Here is a 10348-nt window from a genome sequence, read left to right on the forward strand (position 1 = left end):
GACGGTGTGACTGCAGAGGCTCAGTGCCTGTATCTGCTGACACTGCATCAACAAGTGCTGAGAAAACAATGCCTGGTCGTTCATCCATCTGCCATATTTGGAATCCCCTACTCTATGCTAAGCATTGTGCTAAATGTTTCACATTCCTTATCTCGTTGAGGGCTCACAACTCTACAGCAGGTGCTGTATGTAATCCTGCTTTTCCAGGAAAATCTGAAGCTCAGGGTGCTACATAAACTTCTCAAGATCACACATCTAGGAAATGGCAGAGCTGGAGTCTGAACCCAAGTTTGTATAACTTCAAAGTCAGTTCCCTTCAGTGTTATGATGCATTTCTCCTAACGTCAGTTTCACATAGTGACATGTCTGGCTCTCAGCAACTTCATAACATCATCACGTGGGTTCTCACAGCAGCACTGTGATGTAGGCGAAGGTATCACTTCTCTCCTAGACATAAAAGCACAATGAGCAGAGGGATAGGGTGCCTCGTTCAAGGCCACAAACCTAGAAACAGCAGAAATGGGCACCAACCTAGGATTCTGGCCTTTTCTTTTCGTTTTAGTCCATAACGCATAGTCTGCGATTTCTCATTTCACCAGTAAAATGTCTTTGTGTAGCAGTGAAAGCCATACGTTTTCTACCAACTGAACAGGAAGAATAATAACCCAGGCAGAACATAGGATGTTAATAATCCTGCCAGGATTTGGGATTAACCTCTCCCTCTAAAAGAGACAAAATATACAAACTCTGACTAGCATAATGAGTTAGATTTGCATCTTATCCTAAGTATGGATTTCATTAGTTACTTCATCTATGGCTTTTCTATGAAAATCTGGAGCCTCTGTTTTATGAGCAGCAAAGTCCTGTTACATGCCTGTGATGAATTCCTTTTTAGCTTTAAATACCACCATCGGGATGACAGAAGTCCTATTCAATGATTAACTGCAACCTATTTTCTACATGTTTGAACCCAAGTACTTTTTAATTGGATGCTCTCTCCTTCAGACCTGCTTTGAAGTTCTCCATTGACCAGTTATTGCCACAATAAGGCTGGAAAACAACCCCTCCAAAAACAGAGTGGCTTATAGCAACATGCTGTTATTCTCATGCTCTGAAATCTGCAGATCGGCTGTGGTTCTGTGGCTCCAGGGTGGGCTCGGCTGGGCAGCTCTGCTTTCGACTGTGGCTTGGCTGGTCTGGGTACCAGGTCAGTCTCCAAGGGTTAGGTTCAGATCTATACCGTGTAGGTTTACTCTGGAGACAAGGCTAGAGGGGCAGCTGATCCTGAAATTCAGAAGGCCCTCCAGAGAGCAGTTAAGCCATGTCTGAAGGTGTCGAATGTTACCAGGATGGGTCTGTAAGGATTCCTGGGAGGCTTGGGTTTTGAAATATAAAAATGCCTGTAGGGCTTCCCTGGTGGCGCAGTGGTTGAGAGTTCGCCTGCCAATTCAGGGGACACGGGTTCGTGCCCCGGTCCGGGAAGATCCCACATGCCGCGGAGCGGCTGGGCCCGTGAGCCATGGCCGCTAAGCCTGCACATCCGGAGCCTGTGCCCCACAACGGGAGAGGCCACAACAGTGAGAGGCCCACGTACCGCAAAAAAAAAAAAAAAAAATGCCTGTAATAGTGCCTTGGCCACATCATCCTTTTGATGGGGGCAGTTGGGGAGATGCAATATCCCCACAGCCATAAAGTGCTCCTCCACTATCTCCAAGCTACAGCACACTTTTGGACTATGGGATGGAATAGCTACATAACACAGAGCTAAACAACAAATAGGTTCGGGTGATAAAGTATAATATACATGGTTACATCAAACCTAGAGCTGAGCCCAGGCTTATGACAAATATCAAAACAGTAAGTGAGGGCTTCCCTGGTGGCGCAGTGGTTGAGAGTCCACCTGCCGATGCGGGGACACGGGTTCATGCCCCGGTCCGGGAAGATCCCGCATGCCGCGGAGCGGCTGGGTCCATGAGCCATGGCCGCTGAGCCTGCGCGTCCGGAGCCTGTGCTCCGCAGCGGGAGAGGCCGCAACGGTGAGCGGCCCGCGTACCGCAAAACAAACAAACAAACAAACAAACAAAACACAGTAAGTGAAAAGCACTACACTCTCCTTTTTTGCCCTAAAATTTTAATTTTAATTTTAATTTCCGGGGAGGGAGTCATGAGCATCTGAGGCACCCATAGACAGAAAAATCTAATAAAATATTGTCAACTTGGTTCCCTATTTCCAAACTGATTAGAATGGCAGAGACAAAAATGATTGTTAGTGATTTTTTTCCCCACATTGCAATACCCCGCTGTGATTATGTTTTATTTTGCATAATGAAAGGATAGCACCTACTCAAGTGGCCTAAGTTTACACTTGCATGTTTCAAATATCGGCATTCATAATTTATGGTCAGCTGATTTATACTACTTCATTTGAGTAGACAGAAAATGCTTCTCATTAAAAATAAATTCCTAACACATGAAAATTTTATCTTTTATTTTTCCATGTTGAGTTTTTCATAGTCATTGGATAAATGTTGCTGCAAAATCTAATTTTAAATTCTGATACATTTTTATGTCCTTATATTAAATTCTGAACACATATCCTATGTCTGGGAATACTATGACATAAAAAGCTGAAATACAAAATGAAGCTATTGCAGATGTCTAACAAGAGAACATGGATATACACATACCCTTGTAAATCTCAGTACATTATAATTCAATTTTGCTCCAGATTTAAAAACCTTGCTTGTTGGTTTGAGTGGGAGTATACGTGCCCCACTTAGCACTGTCCACTTCCCATGAAAAGCAATCCTGTTATCTATCAGCTTTGACCCCTTTGGATGCACAATTGTGGTGGAGCCACTATTCCAATTTTGTGCCCTGAGACAATGCTTCCTTCTGCACTTTCTCAGTTTATCCCACATAGACCATGGACATGTAGCCCAAGGCTTTACAACATCCCCTGGCTTCCAGGAAGATATAGACTGACCTGGGTTTAGCCATCCCAGGAAGGTTCTGGTTTGCTGGGAGGGGATTCTAAGAGTCGGGACATCATCACAGATACTGGCCACGCAGAGCTGTTGGCTTTAATTGCCACTTTCAATCAGATCACCTTTAATTTTATGTCTTTATATGAGGGTTCCATATACCAACTCATTTGAAAACAAGGTTCTCCCTTTCTTAAGTTCCTTATAAGCACTGTCTTATAACCAGCTCAGAAAATAGGAGGCGATGACAACATTCTCTGATGTGCTTTTCACTGAGTCCTAGGAAAGCTGACTTTCCACATCTATCTGTATACACATGTGCAGATAGGGTGCTCAGTGACCCGCTAGCAGCCACTCAGTTTGTGTCCTTCTTGAGTCAAAATTTTTAACTGCAGAAATTTTGTAAGAGGCAAGCTGGTGATTGAGGAGATCACATCATTTCATCTATTAGTGTCTGCCCATAAGCTCACCCTGCAATCTTCCATGCACTTTTGATAAGCACCAAGAGAACAGCATTGCCACCAGTGCTGATGGGTATCTCACAGGTATAGGGAAAGATTCTGCAAATGCCTTTTCTTCCTATTTACACCTTTATGAGCCTTCATACAGTTTCAGTAGGCATTTATTTGTATACGTTTATGGTGTCCAAGAACATGCTTAATCATTGTTCTTTAATATTCTCTGTAAAAGAAAAGCCTCCTCTGTTGTAGCACACAAAGGAAGGTGATAAGTAAAAGTACCTTCTACCCCTGGAGACCTTGATTTCTCAAAGAGCTTTTATGTTGATTAATTCACGCAATATTCACAAACACTTTGGCATGAATATACTACTACTAAAGCAAAGGACATTGTGAAAAGTACTGGTTTTAAAGCAGATGACTCCAAGAATCACCTGTTCTCTCTTTTAACCATTAGCTGGTTAGTTATCTTCATCACAGGCCAGCCTGGTTCCAACTGCCCGACTGTGAGGTTAGCCATGGGGTCTCTGACCATTTGTCTTTTGTTCTTGAGAAGATTTTTTTTTTTAAGGCAGATAAAGGCTTGTTTTTTATTGAATGAGTGGTCTATCTAATTGCCAAGGCCACTATGTACAGAGAAGAGAGGGAGAACTTTATTTCTTCGTCTCTTCCTTCTTGGACAGAGTCTTGATGATTTCTTCCTCCTTGGCCTGGAGCCGGTCTTCATGGTCCTTGCGGGCTTCCTTGGTCTTAGACCCGCGGGCCTCAGCCTGGTCTGCCAGAAGCTTCTCGCAAGCCTTGTCTGGCTTCAGCTTGTGGATATGTTCCATGAGAATCCACTTGTTTTTGAACACGTTACCCTTCACTTTCAGGTATAGGCTGTGATACCTGTGCTGGTCAATCTTCTTAGATTCACGGTATCTTCTGAGCAGCCAGCAGCCAGGTAACCTTTTAGGGCATTAGAGCACTGGCAGTACCCTGTTGCTTACCTATGTCCATATGCCTGCCCTTCCTGTGGCCCAAGGTGTTTTTCCGGCATCGAGCCTGGGAATGGACCATCACAGGCTTCCTGATGATGAGCCCATCTTTGATCAGTTTCCGGATCTGCTGACGGGAGTTGGCATTGGTGATTTCCTTAGTCTCCTTGGGGTCCAACCAGACCTTCTTTTTGCCACAGGGGAGGACACTGCAGGCAAGCCTCTTCTGAAGCCTGAGCATACTCATGGCTGCAGCTGCAGTGGTGAAAGGCAAGAAGATTTTAGATAAGTTGGGAATCAAATAAAATGCCATTTCTTTTACTAATTGTCCTTCACGTAAGTTGAAGTTGCCGTAACTGAATTGGCTGCATCTCTAAGTCCCCCTGTGACCTTTTATCTGCTCTTTAAAGTTGGTCCTGTAGTTTAGTTTTTAAAGAGGTATTATCAGTTATTGAGCCCTTACCGCTCACCCTTGAGGTCTCAGCTTAAGTATCACTTTCCCATAAAACATTCCCAAACTATCCTGCCTACGTTTGGTCACCTGGTAATATGCACACGCAGAGCACTGCAAATTTCTTTTAATCTATATCCTGCAGCTTTAATGACCTATTTTTTTCTTCTTTAATAAACTGTAACTACCAGGACGGTGGAGAATGCCTTGTTCACTAGCCACAGCCTCAGGCCTAATGTAACAGCCAGTGCATGCAGATCCAATATAAATTTGGATAAACGTGAGCAAACGCAGGGCAGCGCGGTAGCCACTGAGGATGCCAAGCTCTGGAAGCACCCCAGGGAGTTCATTATCTGGTCAGGTAGGCAGGATGGATGAATATAAATACAAACAACATGAAGATAAAATACGGAATAATCAAATGCTTCTTTAAAAAGCTATAATTTCAGTGAGGTTTACACGGATTTAGGGGAGCGAGGATTGCGGCTCGGGATGACAAAGCGATGAAGGGATGAAGCAACTTAGCTGCACGGAGAGGGAGTCACCTTGGCCATGGCGAGTCATGCATAATGGACTCTAGGGACACATCTGTACCTTTTCATTTTATTCCACAGGATACGTAATATCCTATTGTCTCTCTCATTCTCGTTTTAAAATTCTTTTTTAACCAGCTGTAGTAATTCCAAAAGCAAACCCTCTGGGAACATTTAACGTTTAACATGATGATATGTAGAGGTAAAAAATGAGAAGGGAAGGAGTCCATTTTTGTAACTGTGAACAAGGCCTAAGAAGGACAACGGTAACTGCATAGGGGAGGGAAAGCTTCCTTCTGCCCTCTTAGGTTCTGTGGCTGGGCCTAAGAATTAAACTGGCATAAGATAGATTAACAGGAAAAAGCCTACAGGTGTTATTTAATACAGCCCACCCTTAAACAAAGCAGGTCTGAACTGCACAGCTCCAACTATATGAGGATTTTTTTCTTTATTTCTTTCTCCTTTTTTAAACATCTTTATTGGAGTATAATTGCTTTACAATGATGTGTTAGTTTCTGCTTTATAACAAATTGAATCAGCTATACATATACATATGTCCCCATATCTCTTCCCTCTTGCGTCTCCCTCCCTCCCACCCTCCCTATCCCACCCCTCTAGGTGGTCACAGAGCACTGAACTGATCTCCCTGTGATATGCAGCTGCTTCCCACTAGCTATTTATTTTATGTTTGGTAGTGTATATATGTCCATGCCATTCTCTCACTTTGTCACAGCTTACCCTTCCCCCTCCCCATATCCTCAAGTCCATTCTCTAGTAGGTCTGCATCTTTATTCCCATCTTGCCCCTAGGTTCTTCATGACCTTTTTTTTTTAGATTCCATATATATGTGTTAGCATATGGTATTTGTTTTTCTCTTTCTGACTTACTTCACTGTGTATGACAGTCTCTAGGTCCATCCACCTCAGTACATATAACCCAGCTTCATTCCTTTTTATGGCTGAGTAATATTCCATTGTATATATGTGCCACATCTTCTTTATCCATTCATCCGATGATGGACACTTAGGTTGTTTCCATCTCCGGGCTATTGTAAATAGAGCTGCAATGAACATTTTGGTACATGACTCTTTTTGAATTACGGTTTTCTCAGGGTATATGCCCAGTCGTGGGATTGCTGGGTCATATGGTAGTTCTATTTTTAGTTGTTTAAGGAACCTCCATACTGTTCCCCATACTGGCTGTATCAATTTACATTCCCACCAACAGTGCAAGAGTGTTCCCTTTTCTCCACACCCTCTCCAGCATTTATTGTTTGTAGAATTTTTGATGATGCACATTCTGACTGGTGTGAGGTGATACCTCATTGCAGTTTTGTTTGCATTTCTCTAATGATTAATGATGTTGAGCATTCTTTCATGTGTCTGTTGGCAATGTGTATATCTTCTTTGGAGAAATGTCTATTTAGGTCTTCTGCCCATTTTTGGACTGGGTTGTCTGTGTTTTAGATGTTGAGCTGCATGAGCTGCTTGTAAATTTTGGAGATTAATCCTTGTCCGTTGCTTCATTTGAAAATATTTTCTCCCATTCTGAGGGTTGTCTTTTCATCTTGTTTATGGTTTCCTTTGCTGTGCAAAAGCCTTTAATTTTCATTAGGCCCCATTTGTTTATTTTTGTTTTTATTTCCATTTCTCTAGGAGGTAGGTCAAAAAGGATCTTCCTGTGATTTATGTCATAGAGTGTTCTGCCTATGTTTTCCTCTAAGAGTTTGATGGTGTCTGGCCCTACATTTACGTCTTTAATCCATTTTGAGTTTATTTTTGTGCATGGTGTTAAGGAGTGCTCTAATTTCATTCTTTTACATGTAGTTGTCCAGTTTTCCCAGCACCACTTATTGAAGAGACTGTCTTTTCTCCACTGTATATTCTTGCCTCCTTTATCAAAGACAAGATGACCATATGTGCATGGGTTTATCTCTGGGCTTTCTCTCCTGTTCCATTTATCTATATTTCTGTTTTTGTGCCAGTACCATACTGTCTTGATTACTGTAGCTTTGCAGTATAGTCTGAAGTCTGGGAGCCTGATTCCTCCAGCTCCATTTTTCTATCTCAAGATTGATTTGGCTATTTGGGGTCTTTTGTGTTTCCATACAAATTGTGAAATTTTTTGTTCTAGTTCTGTGAAAAATGACAGTGGTTGTTTGATAGGGATTGCATTGAATCTATAGATTGCTTTGGGTAGTAGAGCCATTTTCACAATGTTGATTCTTCCAATCCAAGAACATGGTATATCTCTCCATCTATTTGTATTATCTTTAATTTCTTTCATCAGTGCCTTATAATTTTTTGCATACAGGTCTTTTTTCTCATTAGGTAGGTTTATTCCTAGGTATTTTATTCTTTTTTTTTCAATGGTAAATGGGAGTGTTTCCTTAATTTCTCTTTCAGATTTTTCATCAGTAGCATATACGAATGCCAGAGATTTCTGTGCATTAATCTTGTATCCTGCAACTTTACCAAATTCATTGATTAGCTCTAGTAGTTTTCTGGTAGCATCTTTAGGATTCTTTATGTATAGTATCATGTCATCTACAAACAGTGACAGCTTTACTTCTTCTTTTCCAATTTGGATTCCTTTTACTTCCTTTTCTTCTCTGATTGCTGTGGCTAAAACTTCCAAAACTATGTTGAATAATACTGGTGAGAGTGGGCAACCCTGTCTTGTTCCTGATGTTAGTGGAAATGGATTCAGTTTTTCACCACTGAGGACGATGTTGGCTGTGGGTTTGTCATATATGGCCTTTATTATGTTGAGGTAAGTTCCCTCTATGCCTACTTTCTGGAGGGTTTTTATCATAAATGGGTGCTGAATTTTGTCAAAAGCTTTTTCTGCATCTATTGAGATGATCATATGGCTCCGAAGCCCGAGCCTCAGCTCGCAGCCCCGCCCGCCCCGGCGGGCGAGCAAACAAGCCTCTCGGGCTGGTGAGTGCCGGTCGGCACCCATGCTCTGTGCGGGAATCTCTCCGCTTTGCCCTCCACACCCCTGTTGCTGTGCTCTCCTCCGCAGCTCCGAAGCTCCCCCCCCCCCCCCCCCCCCCCGCCCCGCGCCACCTGCAGTCTCTGCCCGCGAAGGAGCTTCCTAGTGTGTGGAAACTTTCCTCCTTCACAGCTCCCTCCTGCTGGTGCAAGTACCGTCCCTATCCTTTTGTCTCTGTTTTTTCTTTTCCCTACCCAGGTACGGGGGGGGGTTTCTTGCCTTTTGGGAGGTCTGAGGTCTTCTGCCAGCATTCAGTAGGTGTTCTGTAGGAGCTTTTCCACGTGTAGATGTATTTCTGATATATTTGTGGGGAGGAAGGTGATATCCGCGTCTTACTCGTCCACCATCTTGAAGCTCCTTGGGGAGTTTTTTCAATAGTAGATATGACTACAGGTCCTGCCAGTGGTTGGATCTGCAGATGTGGAACTGCTGATATGGAGGGTGGACTGTAAGTTTTTTTTGTTTTTTGGTGTTTTTAGTTCGTTGTTTTTTTTGTTTTTTGGCTGAGCCGCACAATCTGAGGCATGTGGGCTCTTAGTTCCCTGACCAGGGATCGAACCCGTGCCCCCTGAAATGGGAGCAAGGAGTCCTAACCACTGGCCCACCAGGGAATTCAGGTGGACTGTAAGTTATCAGAGGACTTGGAACTGTATGGAGGGCAGCACCCCTAACCCCTGTGTTGTTCAAGGGTCAGCTGTATTTTTATGTGCATACTGAGTCTTCATGAGGACAATGAAGATCTGAAGAAGCAGGTAGGACCAAGAGCTTATACACATTTTAAACAAAGAAAGAATACATTGTAAAGTGACAAGACAAAGAGGCTTGAGCTGGGCAGTGGATTGTGGGATAGTGACCAGGAAATATATGAGGGAAACTAATGGAAGATCAGGGTTGTTTAGGTTGGTTTGTTTGGGGATGACTCCCAATCTCTAGTGATAAGAAAGTTCTTCTCTTCCTGGTACCGGAGGGCCCATTTCTCACGGGAAATCTTATGACCTGTTTTTAGGGAGAAAGGAGGAGGGCAGAGAGCCCTTCTTGCATCTGCTGTTTCTCAATTGCCTTTGGCTCAAAATAATCAATATACCAAAGCGTTTTGGTGTGGCATATTCTGAACCCCTTCGATGGGAAGGAAGAAACGAGGACAAGACCATGAGGACCTGATGCCGGATTAGATGGAGAAGGCAAAGAGAGGGAAGTGTCTTAGGGGACGCCCAGAATTTGAAGAGATGTGAAGAATAGCAGGGAATGGGGGTGGCGGGGGGTTGGTGGGGAAGGTTGGATACTTTGTTTGAAGTCAGCAGCACAGCCTATCTAGGAGAAACAGCATGCATACCATGTGATCTTGAAGCTCTGTTTGGCTGGAGGACAACAGCATAGAGATGATTTGCCAGCCTGGAGAACTTAGAGAGTCTTTAATTGGAGAAGAAAAATATTAATGTACTGGCTTTTCTTGTCAATCTAAAAGACAATAATGAACATAGTTCTCTCGTGGAGACCCAAAAAGTGATACTGATCTTTCTGGTTCAAAATTTGCATACACCATCAGTGACTTCTAATCTTCATAAAAAATCAGAAATATGAATATAGCTTAATACTTTGACCTTATTCATTACTGCCAACTTCAGATGTTAAAGGCAAAAATCCAATGATAAACATGATGAATGTTTAAACCAAGATCACCAAGGCCAGTGTAATGACAGAATACACACACAAGTTCCATGCCATCATTTACTGTAAAGGATGGGTTACTTATAAGGAGTGCACGTTTGTAGCATGAACTACTCTGCACGAAAGAAACACTGGCTTTGGTTTCTAGAACTGAAGATCTAAGTGTGCAGAAAGTACGCCAGAATAACTGCAGTGTCAGGACTGTAAAAACAGTTCTGCAGCTTTTCCCAAAGGTGTTGCCTTCGAGTCATCTGGGATGCAGTGTTGTAGTTGTTGGGTG

The 10348-nt window shown here is 43.0% G+C and overlaps 1 pseudogene across 1 annotated transcript; it reads right to left on the reverse strand.

The window, feature by feature from the left end:
- Positions 1 to 4095: 4095 nt before the first annotated feature.
- LOC309819032 (large ribosomal subunit protein eL19-like) lies at positions 4096 to 4689 on the reverse strand (annotated as a pseudogene). The gene has a single exon. The product of its transcript is annotated as a large ribosomal subunit protein eL19-like (transcript).
- Between the last annotated feature and the right edge of the window lie 5659 nt (positions 4690 to 10348).

This window comes from Grampus griseus (genome assembly GCF_964374135.1).
Source record: "Grampus griseus genome assembly, chromosome: 2".
NCBI lineage: Eukaryota > Metazoa > Chordata > Mammalia > Artiodactyla > Delphinidae > Grampus > Grampus griseus.